Below are 11761 nucleotides of genomic sequence, written 5' to 3' on the forward strand. Positions count from 1 at the left end.
GAGGCATCTAGGGTCTTAGTCTCTGTTTCCCAAGTTTGTAATCATCCTGCTTTTCAAAGATAGCTGTCCATACAGGATAATTATAGTGGGGACATATTAAAACACCAGGGCTCAAGCAGCTGTCAGTTGGTCATTTTCAGATTTACTGATGTCAGTCACATGTACTCTTCCTCAAAGGTAGAGCATGGTGTTCACTACTAGAATAGATCTGGGATGGTTCTCAGTCCACACACCTTCCCATACTGGTGGCAGGTGCTCCATACTCAGGCAAAACAGAATCTTCCTGATGATGGCACCCCAGTCCTTTTCCTCTCTCCTCTTACTCTATTCTATAGGATCTTCTCTAGTTCTAGATGATTGTGTGTGTGTGGGTACTCATTATGCATGCATCTTACTTTATTTCTTAGTTCTAAATCCATTTATGCCTTAGTATCCTATAAATGTAGTGCCATGAAAAACAGGGGTGGGCTTTTGTTCAGGAATGTATCCTGTGTAACAGACTGGTTGAGGGACCAAGGGAAGAAATTTGATGAGTCCCTAGGTAGGTACAAAACATATTAATTCTCACTTTTAAATATTTTACAATCACATTTTTACTAGAACATCTTTCACTCTAGTATGATCAATGACCATAATTATTCTATGTATCTTGTGATTTAGAAGTTCCTGAAGGCATCTGGGAGAAATAGGGTCTGGAGAAGATATGGGGAAGGGAAGAAGTGGTATGAAGCTTTAGATATTCTGTAGGATGAAGCAGCCATGAACAATCCCGTTCAGTAGTAAAGGGATTTTATTATTATTATTTAAATGTTTATTTATTTTTGAGACAGAGAGAGAAAGAGAAAGAGAGAGAGACAGGGAGACAGAGAATGTCAAGCAGGCCCCATGCTGTCAGTGCAGAGCCTGACACAGGGCTCAAACCCAACAATCATGAGATCATGACCTGAGCTGAAATCAAGAGTTGGATGCTTAACCAATTGAGCCACCCAGGCACCCCAAAGGGACTTTTATAACCAAGAGCATCTCCAACTCAGTTTGAGGTTATTTGCATTATTATAATGCAAAACTCCTGTTAGCTCCCCAAATTTTTTACTAAAATATTCTGTACATAAAAGTGGATATATATGAGTGGTGTGTGTGTGTGTGTGTGTGTGTGTGTGTGTGTGTATGAAAGAAGAATGAAGATAAAGGTCCAGGTTGACACAGCTCAGAGCACTCTCCAAGTAGGGGTACTATGTACATATGTAATGCTAAGATAATTCATAAAGGGAGAAGCCATGAGTTCCAGCTACAGAAGTATAGCTCTACCCAGACATTTTCAGAAACTTCATGAGAGGGTTTTTTTTTTTAACTTCTAAAGAGTACAAAAATTGAAACCCAAACCAATCTCTATATCTAAAGGATCAGGAAGGCTCAGTGAACATTTGGGTTGGATACCGCCTAAAACCCAGATCAAATGCCTTCTTCTCTATGGGGTCTTCAAACACCATCTGAGAAAATTAATTACTTCTCAAGGCTCTTATATCACTTTGCTGACACAAACCTTGTCATTATGCATTTTGATGTCTGTGCCTGTCTCTCACACTAATCTGTTAATCAGTGCTATGCTTATTTGTTAATGTTTCTTCAGAACTTACTCCCTTGTTTTGTGCAATAAATTAAAACTACTTTATGACACTTTTCTCTAGCTTCCTAATAAAAGGCTACATATCTCTACATTGGATCAGGCCTGGGAAAATAAAATAAGCTCAGGACTGGAAAACCAAGCTAGAGTGACAGAAACTGTGACACTATGTGCAGAAATCTCCAAAGTCTATGGGAAAAAAAAGTAAAAGGAGAACCAAACTTTGGCAAATTGTAAAGATGAACCTAGACAGTTCACCGGCAGGAAGCTATGCTCTCCATAACAGCTCTCTGCACCCAAACAGTAGCATCTTCCCTCCCCTCGTTTCTACCTCTTTCCTCCTCCTACCACGGTCCTCTTGGACATAAGCTGAAAACTCCATCCCTAGTAGCCTGGAGTGAGGTAAGGCCCACTTCTATGGTGATGAGGTAGTCCATGTGTGGTTCCAGCAGCCACTGCAGTGGGGAGACTATTTCTTAGGAGAGCCACGTTGGGCCTTGAAGGTATTTCTCCTCAATGATTTTGTCTGACAAACTATGGCTAAAATCAAGTATACGTCATTCTCTCCATGGGTTCAGTAGGTTTTGGTGGATTGGAGGGGGGAACCCGAAACAAAATGTATAATACCAGTTCCATGTTGAAAGTAGCCGCTAAACTTTAAACAACTAACTTAAGAACAAACTTTTGGGACAAACTCTATTGATCCTTTGGGTTGCTGCTTTTCAGAAACAGAGCTTAAATCATAAAATAGCCCCTACTCCTATGCCTAAACCCTAGGGAGTTCCTATACCTCCCTCTGTATTCATTGGACGTAATTTTACATAATTTTAAAACGTTGGAATGTTTATGGAACACTCTGGCCCGCCCTATTCTAATTTGGCCATGGGAAGATGTTCAAATTGATTGTTCAAAATCAATTTAAGGGACCATTAGTCATCCAGAGGCTAATTGCTGTTATTATCTTATTATTCATCATAATCCCAATAACATAAGAATAATGCAAAATTGAAAAGGTAAATCCAATTTGCTATGCAGTCATCGGAAAAGATCATAGTGATTTCTAAACACAGCCCTTGGGAAGGAGTTTCAGTGCTCTTTGCTCTAGTCAGTCTGGCAAACGTCTAGTAGCCCCTTCCTGTGTACAGGGCCCCCAATTTGCTACTGAGATGGGGGCCATGGGGTAGGAGAAGGAAGGATAGCAGTGTTGTGGGAGGATTCAACAATAAAAAGTCTATGGTCCTTAATCTGATGGGGTTTTACGTCCACAAAGAGTGATATGCTTATTCACTCTTATGAAAAAGACAGACATTAACAAGTACAAAACAATTTACTAATTATTATGGGTGCACACTGCAGGGAATAACTAGTTGTGTTTTTCAGGGTTCTAAGAAGACTTTACAGAAGAGGTAACTTTAAAGCCAGGTCCTGAGGGGCGTCTGGGTGGCTCAGTCTGTTAAGCGTCCAACTTCGGCTCATGTCATGACCTCACTGCTCATGAGTTTGAGCCCCGCATCCGGCTCTGTGCTGACAGCTCAGAGTGTGGAGCCTGCTTCGGATTCTGTGCCTTCCTCTCTCTCTCTCTGCCCCTTCCCCGTTCGCATTCGGTCTCTCAAAAACAAATAAAACATTTAAAAATAAATAAATAAAGCCAGGTCTTGAATGATACTTAGTATTCCATTGTCTCAACAAAGAAAAAAGTCATTCTTGGCAAAGGGAATTATAGGCGCAAAGATAAAATTGCAGCTGATTTGGGAAGTGAGAAAGCTCCTGTGTGGCTTGAGCAAAGAAGGGGTAGGGCAGAAGGCGGCGAGAAGGGGAGGATTTATGGTTGGAGGTGAGACTAAAAAGGAACGTGGCAGCGAGGCTGTGAGGGGCCAGGACGGCAGGATAGGCAACTTTGGGTTTGTGTTAGGAGAGCCAGGAAAACCACTGAGGCCTTGAAGGGGGGAGACATTACTGGTTCTCACATTTGTATCAGGAAGAGAACTCTGATACTGATTATAAAATTTGGTTTGGAGGTGGAAAGGTCTGAAAGCAAAAAAGCAAATAAATTTGAGTCATGGGAAAAATGTGGCTGGGATGAAAAAAAATGAAGCTGTGCTGTTAGATGCCAAGTTGCCACACACATTTTTTTACATGAGTCCATACAGTGGAATATTATACAGCGCTTAAAATGAATAAATTATAGCTATACTCAATATAGATAGATATTTAAATATAACATATTGAATCCAAATAAAAACAAGTTGCAGAAGACCACCTTTAATATAATAGCATTTTATAAAAACTAAGCAAAGTAAATAAAAGTCTTGGGGCATATACATAAGTGGTAAATCTCTATTTTGAGGGGCACCTCTGTGGCTCAGTCGGTTAAGTGTCCGACTTTGGCTCAGGTCATGATCTCACAGCTTGTGAGTTCAAGGCCTGCATCAGGCTCTGTGCTGACAGCTCAGAACCTGGAGCCTGCTTCAGATTCTGTGTCTTCCTCTCTCTCTCTCTCCCCCCACCCCCCACTCATGCTCTGTCTGTCTGTCTCTTTTTCTCAAAAATAAATAGACATTAATTTTTTAACCTCTATTTTGAAAAATATAAGAAAATTATAAATGTGCCATTCAGGAGAGAAGTTACCTCTGGGGAGGAAGTAGGGAAAAGGGATCTGAATGGGACACATTCAGGTTCTTAGATGGTGCTATAGATACTATCAGAGTCTTAGGAGTAGATTAAGAAGTTTATCTTTTATTATTTTATTTCATAACTTACATACACATTTCATCCCTTTGCATGCTTCAAATATTATATTAATTAAAAACCCTGTTTTTCTGCAAATATTAATTTTAGGAAATCGATTCCTTCCTAAACAATAAGTAAGAAAATGTTTGAACAAAATATCCTTCTCTTCCTTGACCTCCTCTTATCTCAATATTCCAAATTATTCAAGAGAAGTGCTTGTTTTTCTGTTGCTGCTGTTTGTTTGATCAACATAATCTGGAGACACAAAGTATTTAAGATGGTTACCACCTCATCTCTGGCCCCTAAATGAAGACAATTCTTCCACACATCTTTTGAGAATTAAACAGAAAATACAACTATGGGCAAGAAGGTGTTCCTGTGCCCCACTTACATGCTCAACCTTTGTTCCCTCGGTTGTTAAGCCTTCTGATTCTTGGACCCTGACTTTTCACATCTGCTCCTATAACATGTACAGTAAAGATGGTGAAGGGCTTGCTTGTGTCAGGCAAGCATATGAGGTATGATACAAGATATAACTCATCATATTCTTCAAACAATCTTGTGAGATGTTGTAATCTTGAATTTGCAGATAAGAATTCTAGTGATAAAATGAGCTGCCGAGGTAGACAAGTGATGAATGCTGGGACCTGGCTTTGAACCCAGGTAATCTGAGTCCTGAGCCAATGTTTGTAACCACTTTGATAAATGTCTCTGTCTGATTAGTATTGCAGTATCCCCTTCTCGTGGGTTTTGGTGGACCTTGTCATTTTCAGGTAGAACCATGCTATCCACCAGCTTATTTACAAGTCTAGATTCTCACAGGAGGGGGAGAAGGTTCAGATAATATCATCCCCCCAAAATAAATAAAGACAATATTGTAAACTGACCTAGTCCAGATTTTCAAATACCTTTACCGGGCACACCCATGCTAGCATAAAATAGCAGAGAGACTGATAAAGGGAAATAAGATATGATGTGGGCTGTGGGGTGAGGTGAGTCTGGGGACACAGATGGAGAAGAGTCTATATAATAGCACTCACATGAACAATGAAATCTTGGTTTATGCTGCAGGTGACATTCATCTCTGAAGAGGAAAATTATCAAGAGTCTTGACGAGAGTAGATAGAAGAGTCCAAATTCTGGGGAGTCTGAGTGTTGTGAAATAGACTCAGATGAGGCTCCTTAGATTAGCAAAGAAAACCAGGTTCATTAAGAACAAACAAAAGTCACTGGTTAGGCCAAGCCAGCTGGAGTTCATGGTTAATGTCCAAACCTGTGATCAAGAGTGTGGACTCCAGGGGCAGACAGTGTAGTTCACAGATTGATGTCACAAGTCCCTAATTAATGCCTACCTCAGTAGCATAAGTGTTAAATGAAATAATGTAGTTCAAAGCTTTGTGGAGTGAGTGGCACGTGGTAAGTGTTTAGTAGGTTAAAAAAAAGAAAAAAATGGATGTTTGAAGTCAGAAAAGATTCCAGACTTTGGAAAATATCATTATTTTAAAGTCCACTTGCTTGGGATAGAGTTTGAGGTCCAGACTCAATAGCTTGGCTTATTTGGGAGTTACCCTGTCTTCCCTGGTTCTGATGGGGCAAAACCACTGGTTGGAAGCTCATTAAGACCCTTACTTCTAAATGGGGCTGACTAGGCAGGAGCAAATAGTCAGAATTGTAAGTTCTCATCAAAAATAATACAATGAGGGTTGATATAAAACCAGCTGAAAAGTCTGCTCTCAATCCTGAGTTATGATAGCTGTTTTTGTTGTCATATTTGTTTATTGAATCTCTTCCAGTCGTCAAATTTGGTGGAAATACCTCCTGGACCTTGATGGATTGACACTTCAAAGTTAATAAGAGGAGATTATGTTTCCCTTTAACTATACTGATTACCTTTGGTTCAATGTTTTTAGGCAAGATGAGGTAAATGATTATAGCAGGAATTATTATTATTACTCTTGCAGGAATCTTATTACTTGAGTCCACACTCAGTGTATCCTGAAAGAATCAGGACATTGTTGGGAGCCATTCTGAGCCCACTAGTCGAGAAAACTCCTGGTGAGGTTAAAGCAAGTTTGCACGGTCTCTTGCCAATCAGATGACAACCGATATCCACCCCCACTCAATTATTTCTGCTTGAGCACTGACCCCTAGGGTACCTTCTTGATCAATATTGGGAGTGACTTGTCCCCTTATTCCGGCCCTGGTATGATGATTGCACCTTGTGAAGGAACTTATTGTGGGAACTTCTTTTGATTATGGGAACAGACATCGTGTCTCCAGAAGGTCCTGTTTCCCTCCATACTTTCCCTTGAGCTATGAACAGGCTAATGACCCTTACTCATAAAAGATTGATCTTTACATGTACAGTTCTGTTTCTACCATTGCGTTAGTCCAAGATGTTCATACAGCTCAACATGCAAATCAACTAACCAAAAATGTCTTTCATGCCCTAGCTAGTCAAGAAATCATAAAAGTAGACACAAAGGTAAATGCACTTGTAGAGGCTATTCTACGTATTGGGAAATAAGCTAAACTCTTTAAAGGTATGGTTGGCTCTCCGGTGCAATAAAGCATATAACTGGAAAATCAAGTCTTGCCTGGAGACAAAGAGCCTAACTTAGAGAGAAGGAACAGATAAGGGCAGAAGATAAGTTAGTACATACACCTTTGCTAACTGATGGTGTATAGCAGCCCCTTCCCTAAGGCCTACTTTCCACAAACACCTTCCCTTACCCTGGCAGCTGTGATGAGGATGGATAAGAGTATCTACAAACTTATGACTTAATCTTAGTATTATTAAAATGTGAACACCTTGTTATTTTCTTAGTTACTCAACCTCACTATAATTGGGGCAGTTCTGCAAGAAGACTTCTGTAAAACCTGTTTCTGTACATTTTCCAAAAACACCTCATCACAAAGAGCTATCCATTGTAAAAATTCCATTTCCTGATGCCATGTTAACATTTGACCTATAAATAAAGACACCAAAAACGACAGAAAGGAGATGCCTGCCTGGTGATCAGAAAGAATCTCGGGGCTCTCTCATTCTCTTTCGCTGACACCATCCATCCTTCAGGGACCCCTGGACCTGTCGGAGCCAGCGCAGCCTCCGACAGGACATCTAAAGATTCTGCATAATAGAAATCATACTGGTCAGGGAGGTAAAGCCCTAGATCATGGTCTCTCCTATTTAATGCTTTTATTGTATAGCTTTGGCTACTTCTGTTAGGAGTTGAGAAGTCAAAGAAGCACTGTCGTAATTTAAACCTTCTAGACTGTGATAATTGCTGTAACTAGTTACTGCAATGTAGTAAGAACCAATAAAAAAGGAAGAATTAACCATGATTGAAAAGAGTAGAAGGTTTCATAGAAGAAGCAGCTTTTAGGCTATGATACAGAAGAAGAATGGTTCTGAACATGTTTAGACCGTTGAGAGTCTTGGAAATGAGGCCAACAAATTTGAACTTTATTCTCCAAGGGAGAGGCAATGTATTGCCTGGGGGGGCTGGTGGGGAATCAAGCAGGTCAGGAAACCAAGAATACTGATTATCTGTGGCTCTTGGGCAAGCCATCTACATTCTCTGATATACACAGGAAAGATGAGAAAATCCAGGGTAATTTTTGTTTGATTCAAATGTTTTTGGAAAGATGTGTTTTATATGTATGGATATGTATGTGCTCATGAGATAGGTAACTACTCTTTCTTTTAAGCCATTAATCATCCCTTTAATTGCTGAACATCTGTCCATCATGGCCATAAGGATGCTCTTGACTGTCAGGTGTCTGCTTCATCCCTGTGTAATTGGCTCATGAGAATGTTAATATCTTAGCATCCATGACCCTGCTAGGAACTTACAGAAAGGTGAAGAGTGAGGGTGACAAGTAGAATGGCACCTTCAGAAGAAAAAAAGAAATGAAGATGTTTATCTTTCCCTAGCTCAAAAATTAGGAGGCAAATTAAGTGTTCTTGGGAGGTAATGTTAGATGAGAGCACAGAGATGAATAAGATGTCAGAATTATAGGAAAGATGCATATTAGCAATTACCCTATCATGTCCCCTGCAAACAAAAAGCCACCTAGAAAACTCTAAAGAGGTAATATGGTGTAGGAAAAGAGCCATGGTATTGGGTCAGAAACTCTGCATTTGAGTCCCAGATTTGCTCATGCATCACATGTGACTCTGACAAATGAGTTATCTTCATGAAGATTCTATTACTTGTAAAATTCTCATAACAATGTTTGTGATACAAAATTTCTAGGAAGAGTAAATGAGATAATATATGTGAAGATAATAAAGACTTGGGCATGTAAAAAGAAATCCATAGTGTTGAGAAATTTGAGCCAAATGATAGATTTCAAGAGTAACTATGAAGTGAGCTGAAATCTTAATGATATGCCAGAATAGAAGAATTTCAGTGAAATTTGAGTATAATATGGTTCCATGGACCTTATAGCAAAAAGTCGTGTTTCCTCCCTTCAATATGTGTGATTGCTCTAGAGTTATCACAAAGTTCCTCATTCTGTACTTTAGATCTCTTCTCTACCCTATAGCTTCTGCCTCCTAGTTTCTATTTACTCAACTCGGTAGCTTAATAATAACCTCCTATGGTTATTTTGCTTCCAATTGCACATTACATTCATTTATTCATTCCCTTACTCAACCAATATTCAACAAATATTTATTATATTACAATGTTTGCTGTGCTGATGACACAGTGGTGTCATAGACAATAATCCCTGCCCTCAGAGATTCTGCACTCTAATTAGGAAAGACGGATAGTAAATAACCCATTATAGTAGAAGATAATCTGCACAATGAAGAAAAATCAAGTAGAGACAGGCAATGAGAAGTTAGCAGAGTGGAAATGAGTGTTTGCAGTTTCTAACAGAGTGGTCAGAGTGGTCACTAAGAAGGTGAAATTTGATCAAAGGCCTATAAGAGGTGAGGGAAGGAGATATGTAGAGATCTGCTAGAAGACTGTTATAAAGAGATGAGCTAATATGAAGGCTGCCGCATGGGAGTAGACATTGGGAATACCAAGGAACAGAAAGGAGGCCATGTGGTTGGAGTGAAGTGAACAGGAAAGGCAGCAGTAATAGGAAATGAAGTTAAAGAGGTAAGCGTGAGACCCTAGCTGTATAGGGCCTTGCAGAAACTGGTTTTCTTTGGGTGGGATAGAGAGCTATTGAACAGAAGAGTGATGTTCTGGCTTCTACGTTAAACATAGACTTATATGAGGCAAGGACAAAAGACAATGGAATGGTTCAAATGAGAGATGCTGATGGCTACAATGAAGGTAGTAGCATAGGAGTGGTAGGAAGTGGGCATATTTGGAATCTACTTTGAAGTAAAAGCTGCCAGCTTTTGGTAAATTGGTCATGGGCCAGATTTCAACTGCCTTGTTTAATCTGAATTCCCAGCACACGTTTCCAATAGGGGTCAGAGTCTCTGTGTAGGGCATTTCCTACCATGCCACTGGATGGTATATGAGTTGGTCATTCCATCAAGAGCAACTATGGCAGCCAAGCTTGGGGGTGAGGTGTGTGACAGGTTCCATGCTGAAACTCAAGTCTACCTGGGGCTGTCCTTTTAGAAGGGGTATGTGGACAGGGAGTGTTTTTCATAGAAGGGTCTGGGAACACTCTCTTAGAATGAAATGTGTTGTCATCATTACTGGCATGTTTTGCTACTAACTTGCAAGATTTCTCATCTGCCTCACTTTACAGATTGGAATATGATATTTAGAATGATTAAATAATGAACTCAAGTTTATATGGCTATGCAACAGTTTAAAATAAGACTAGATCCCCAGCAAGCTCTCTGCCTTTTTTCTTTTTTTTTTTTCTTTCTTCACTGCACTCCAATATTCATCTTTAAAGCTGAGTGTTTCCCCCCATTGTGTTTATTTCCCAAATTACAAAATCTCCAAGTGAGAATATCTGTTCTTGACATCTGGTCAATGCATAGTACAGTGCAATAGTTTTGAATGTGGCTCTGGTGTTTTCCTGCTGGGGTTAAGACCAAAGCTCTTATTAATTGTGTGTTCTTGGGCAGGTTGCTTCATTGCTCTGAGCTCTTGGCTTAGGATTAATATTTGTGCACATTTCACAAGGCTATTGTTTAAAATAAACAAGATAATGCATGTGCAATATTCAACACAGTACCCAGACCCACATTAAGTTCTAAAAAATATTAACTTAATACTATTTATTAGTAGCAGTACTAGTAGTAGTATCATCTTTTGGATTAGTAGATGAATGGACGTACAAATGGATGGAGAATTATCCTATGACATCTTTTTACAAAAAGCTGCTTTCCTTTGATGAGGATTTCCTGTACTTTCATCTATTTTGGCAGCCTAGCTAAAAGGGTGGAGATTCCAGTTGTAAACTATACCCTTCTGGGTTATCTAAATAGAATGGTTGAAGCAGAGAAAATGGTCAGTAATGTTAAGAACAGAGTCCATTTAACAGAAATGACTCCAGCTGCAAGATCATCAGCCCCATAAATTATTTACACTATTGTTGATCTAGAATCTGCTGCTACAATTTTAAAATTAATTTAGTCTAATTACCCCCACTTAATAAGATAACTTGTCAGTTATCACCACTCCCATAATCTCTTGCATTTCCGTCTCTTTTTAGCCTAAATTATCCTCTTCTAAGCTTGTTTTTAATGTATTGCAAAAAAAAATCCTTGGAGGTATAATTAACTTTTTCATTCAGAATCCTAATTTCCTCTCCAGCTCTGTTGCTGCAGTATTTAAACTATTTATTATGCAAACTTGCAGAACTTAAACTATGAATTATGTACAAATCTCTGGATGCAAGCTCTGCCCTAATCATGGCATCTTGCTGCCTTTCTAGTTTGAGGTAAGCAAAATGTGGGCAAAATGAATGTTGCAATTTACAAATGGGCTTATATTTGCGACTAGGCTTTTGAAGGGTTATTCTCTATGCCAGTTATTATTTTTAAAATCATCTTTAAGTCTATAATTCCTTAACTCTTTTTTATCTACTTTATTTGTTGTTGTTGCAAATGATGGAGATTTTGGTGCAGATGTTCTTATGCAAGTCTAATGAGTACCAATAGTTTTTCATTCATTCATTCACTCACTCACTTATTCTTTCATCCATTGAATATTCATAGAAGTACAACTCAGTGGCAATGAACTAGGCATAGAATTGAAACAGTAAGTGTGATATGCTCAGTCTCAAGTCCCAAGGACTGCTTATATTTTAGTAGAAGATAGATGCTTAAAATTCAGCTTGCTAAATGCTAGGATAATGAGACATAAAGCAACGTGGAAAGACAGGACGGGCATCTAAACAGACTGGGGGTGGTAGGGACAAGGAAGTGTCCTAGAGCATTTGATGTTAACATTGAGAATAAGCTTAGGAACCAGT

Source organism: Hyaena hyaena, unplaced genomic scaffold, assembly GCF_003009895.1.
Source record: "Hyaena hyaena isolate Hyena2069 unplaced genomic scaffold, ASM300989v1 scaffold_90, whole genome shotgun sequence".
In the NCBI taxonomy this organism is placed as follows: domain Eukaryota; kingdom Metazoa; phylum Chordata; class Mammalia; order Carnivora; family Hyaenidae; genus Hyaena; species Hyaena hyaena.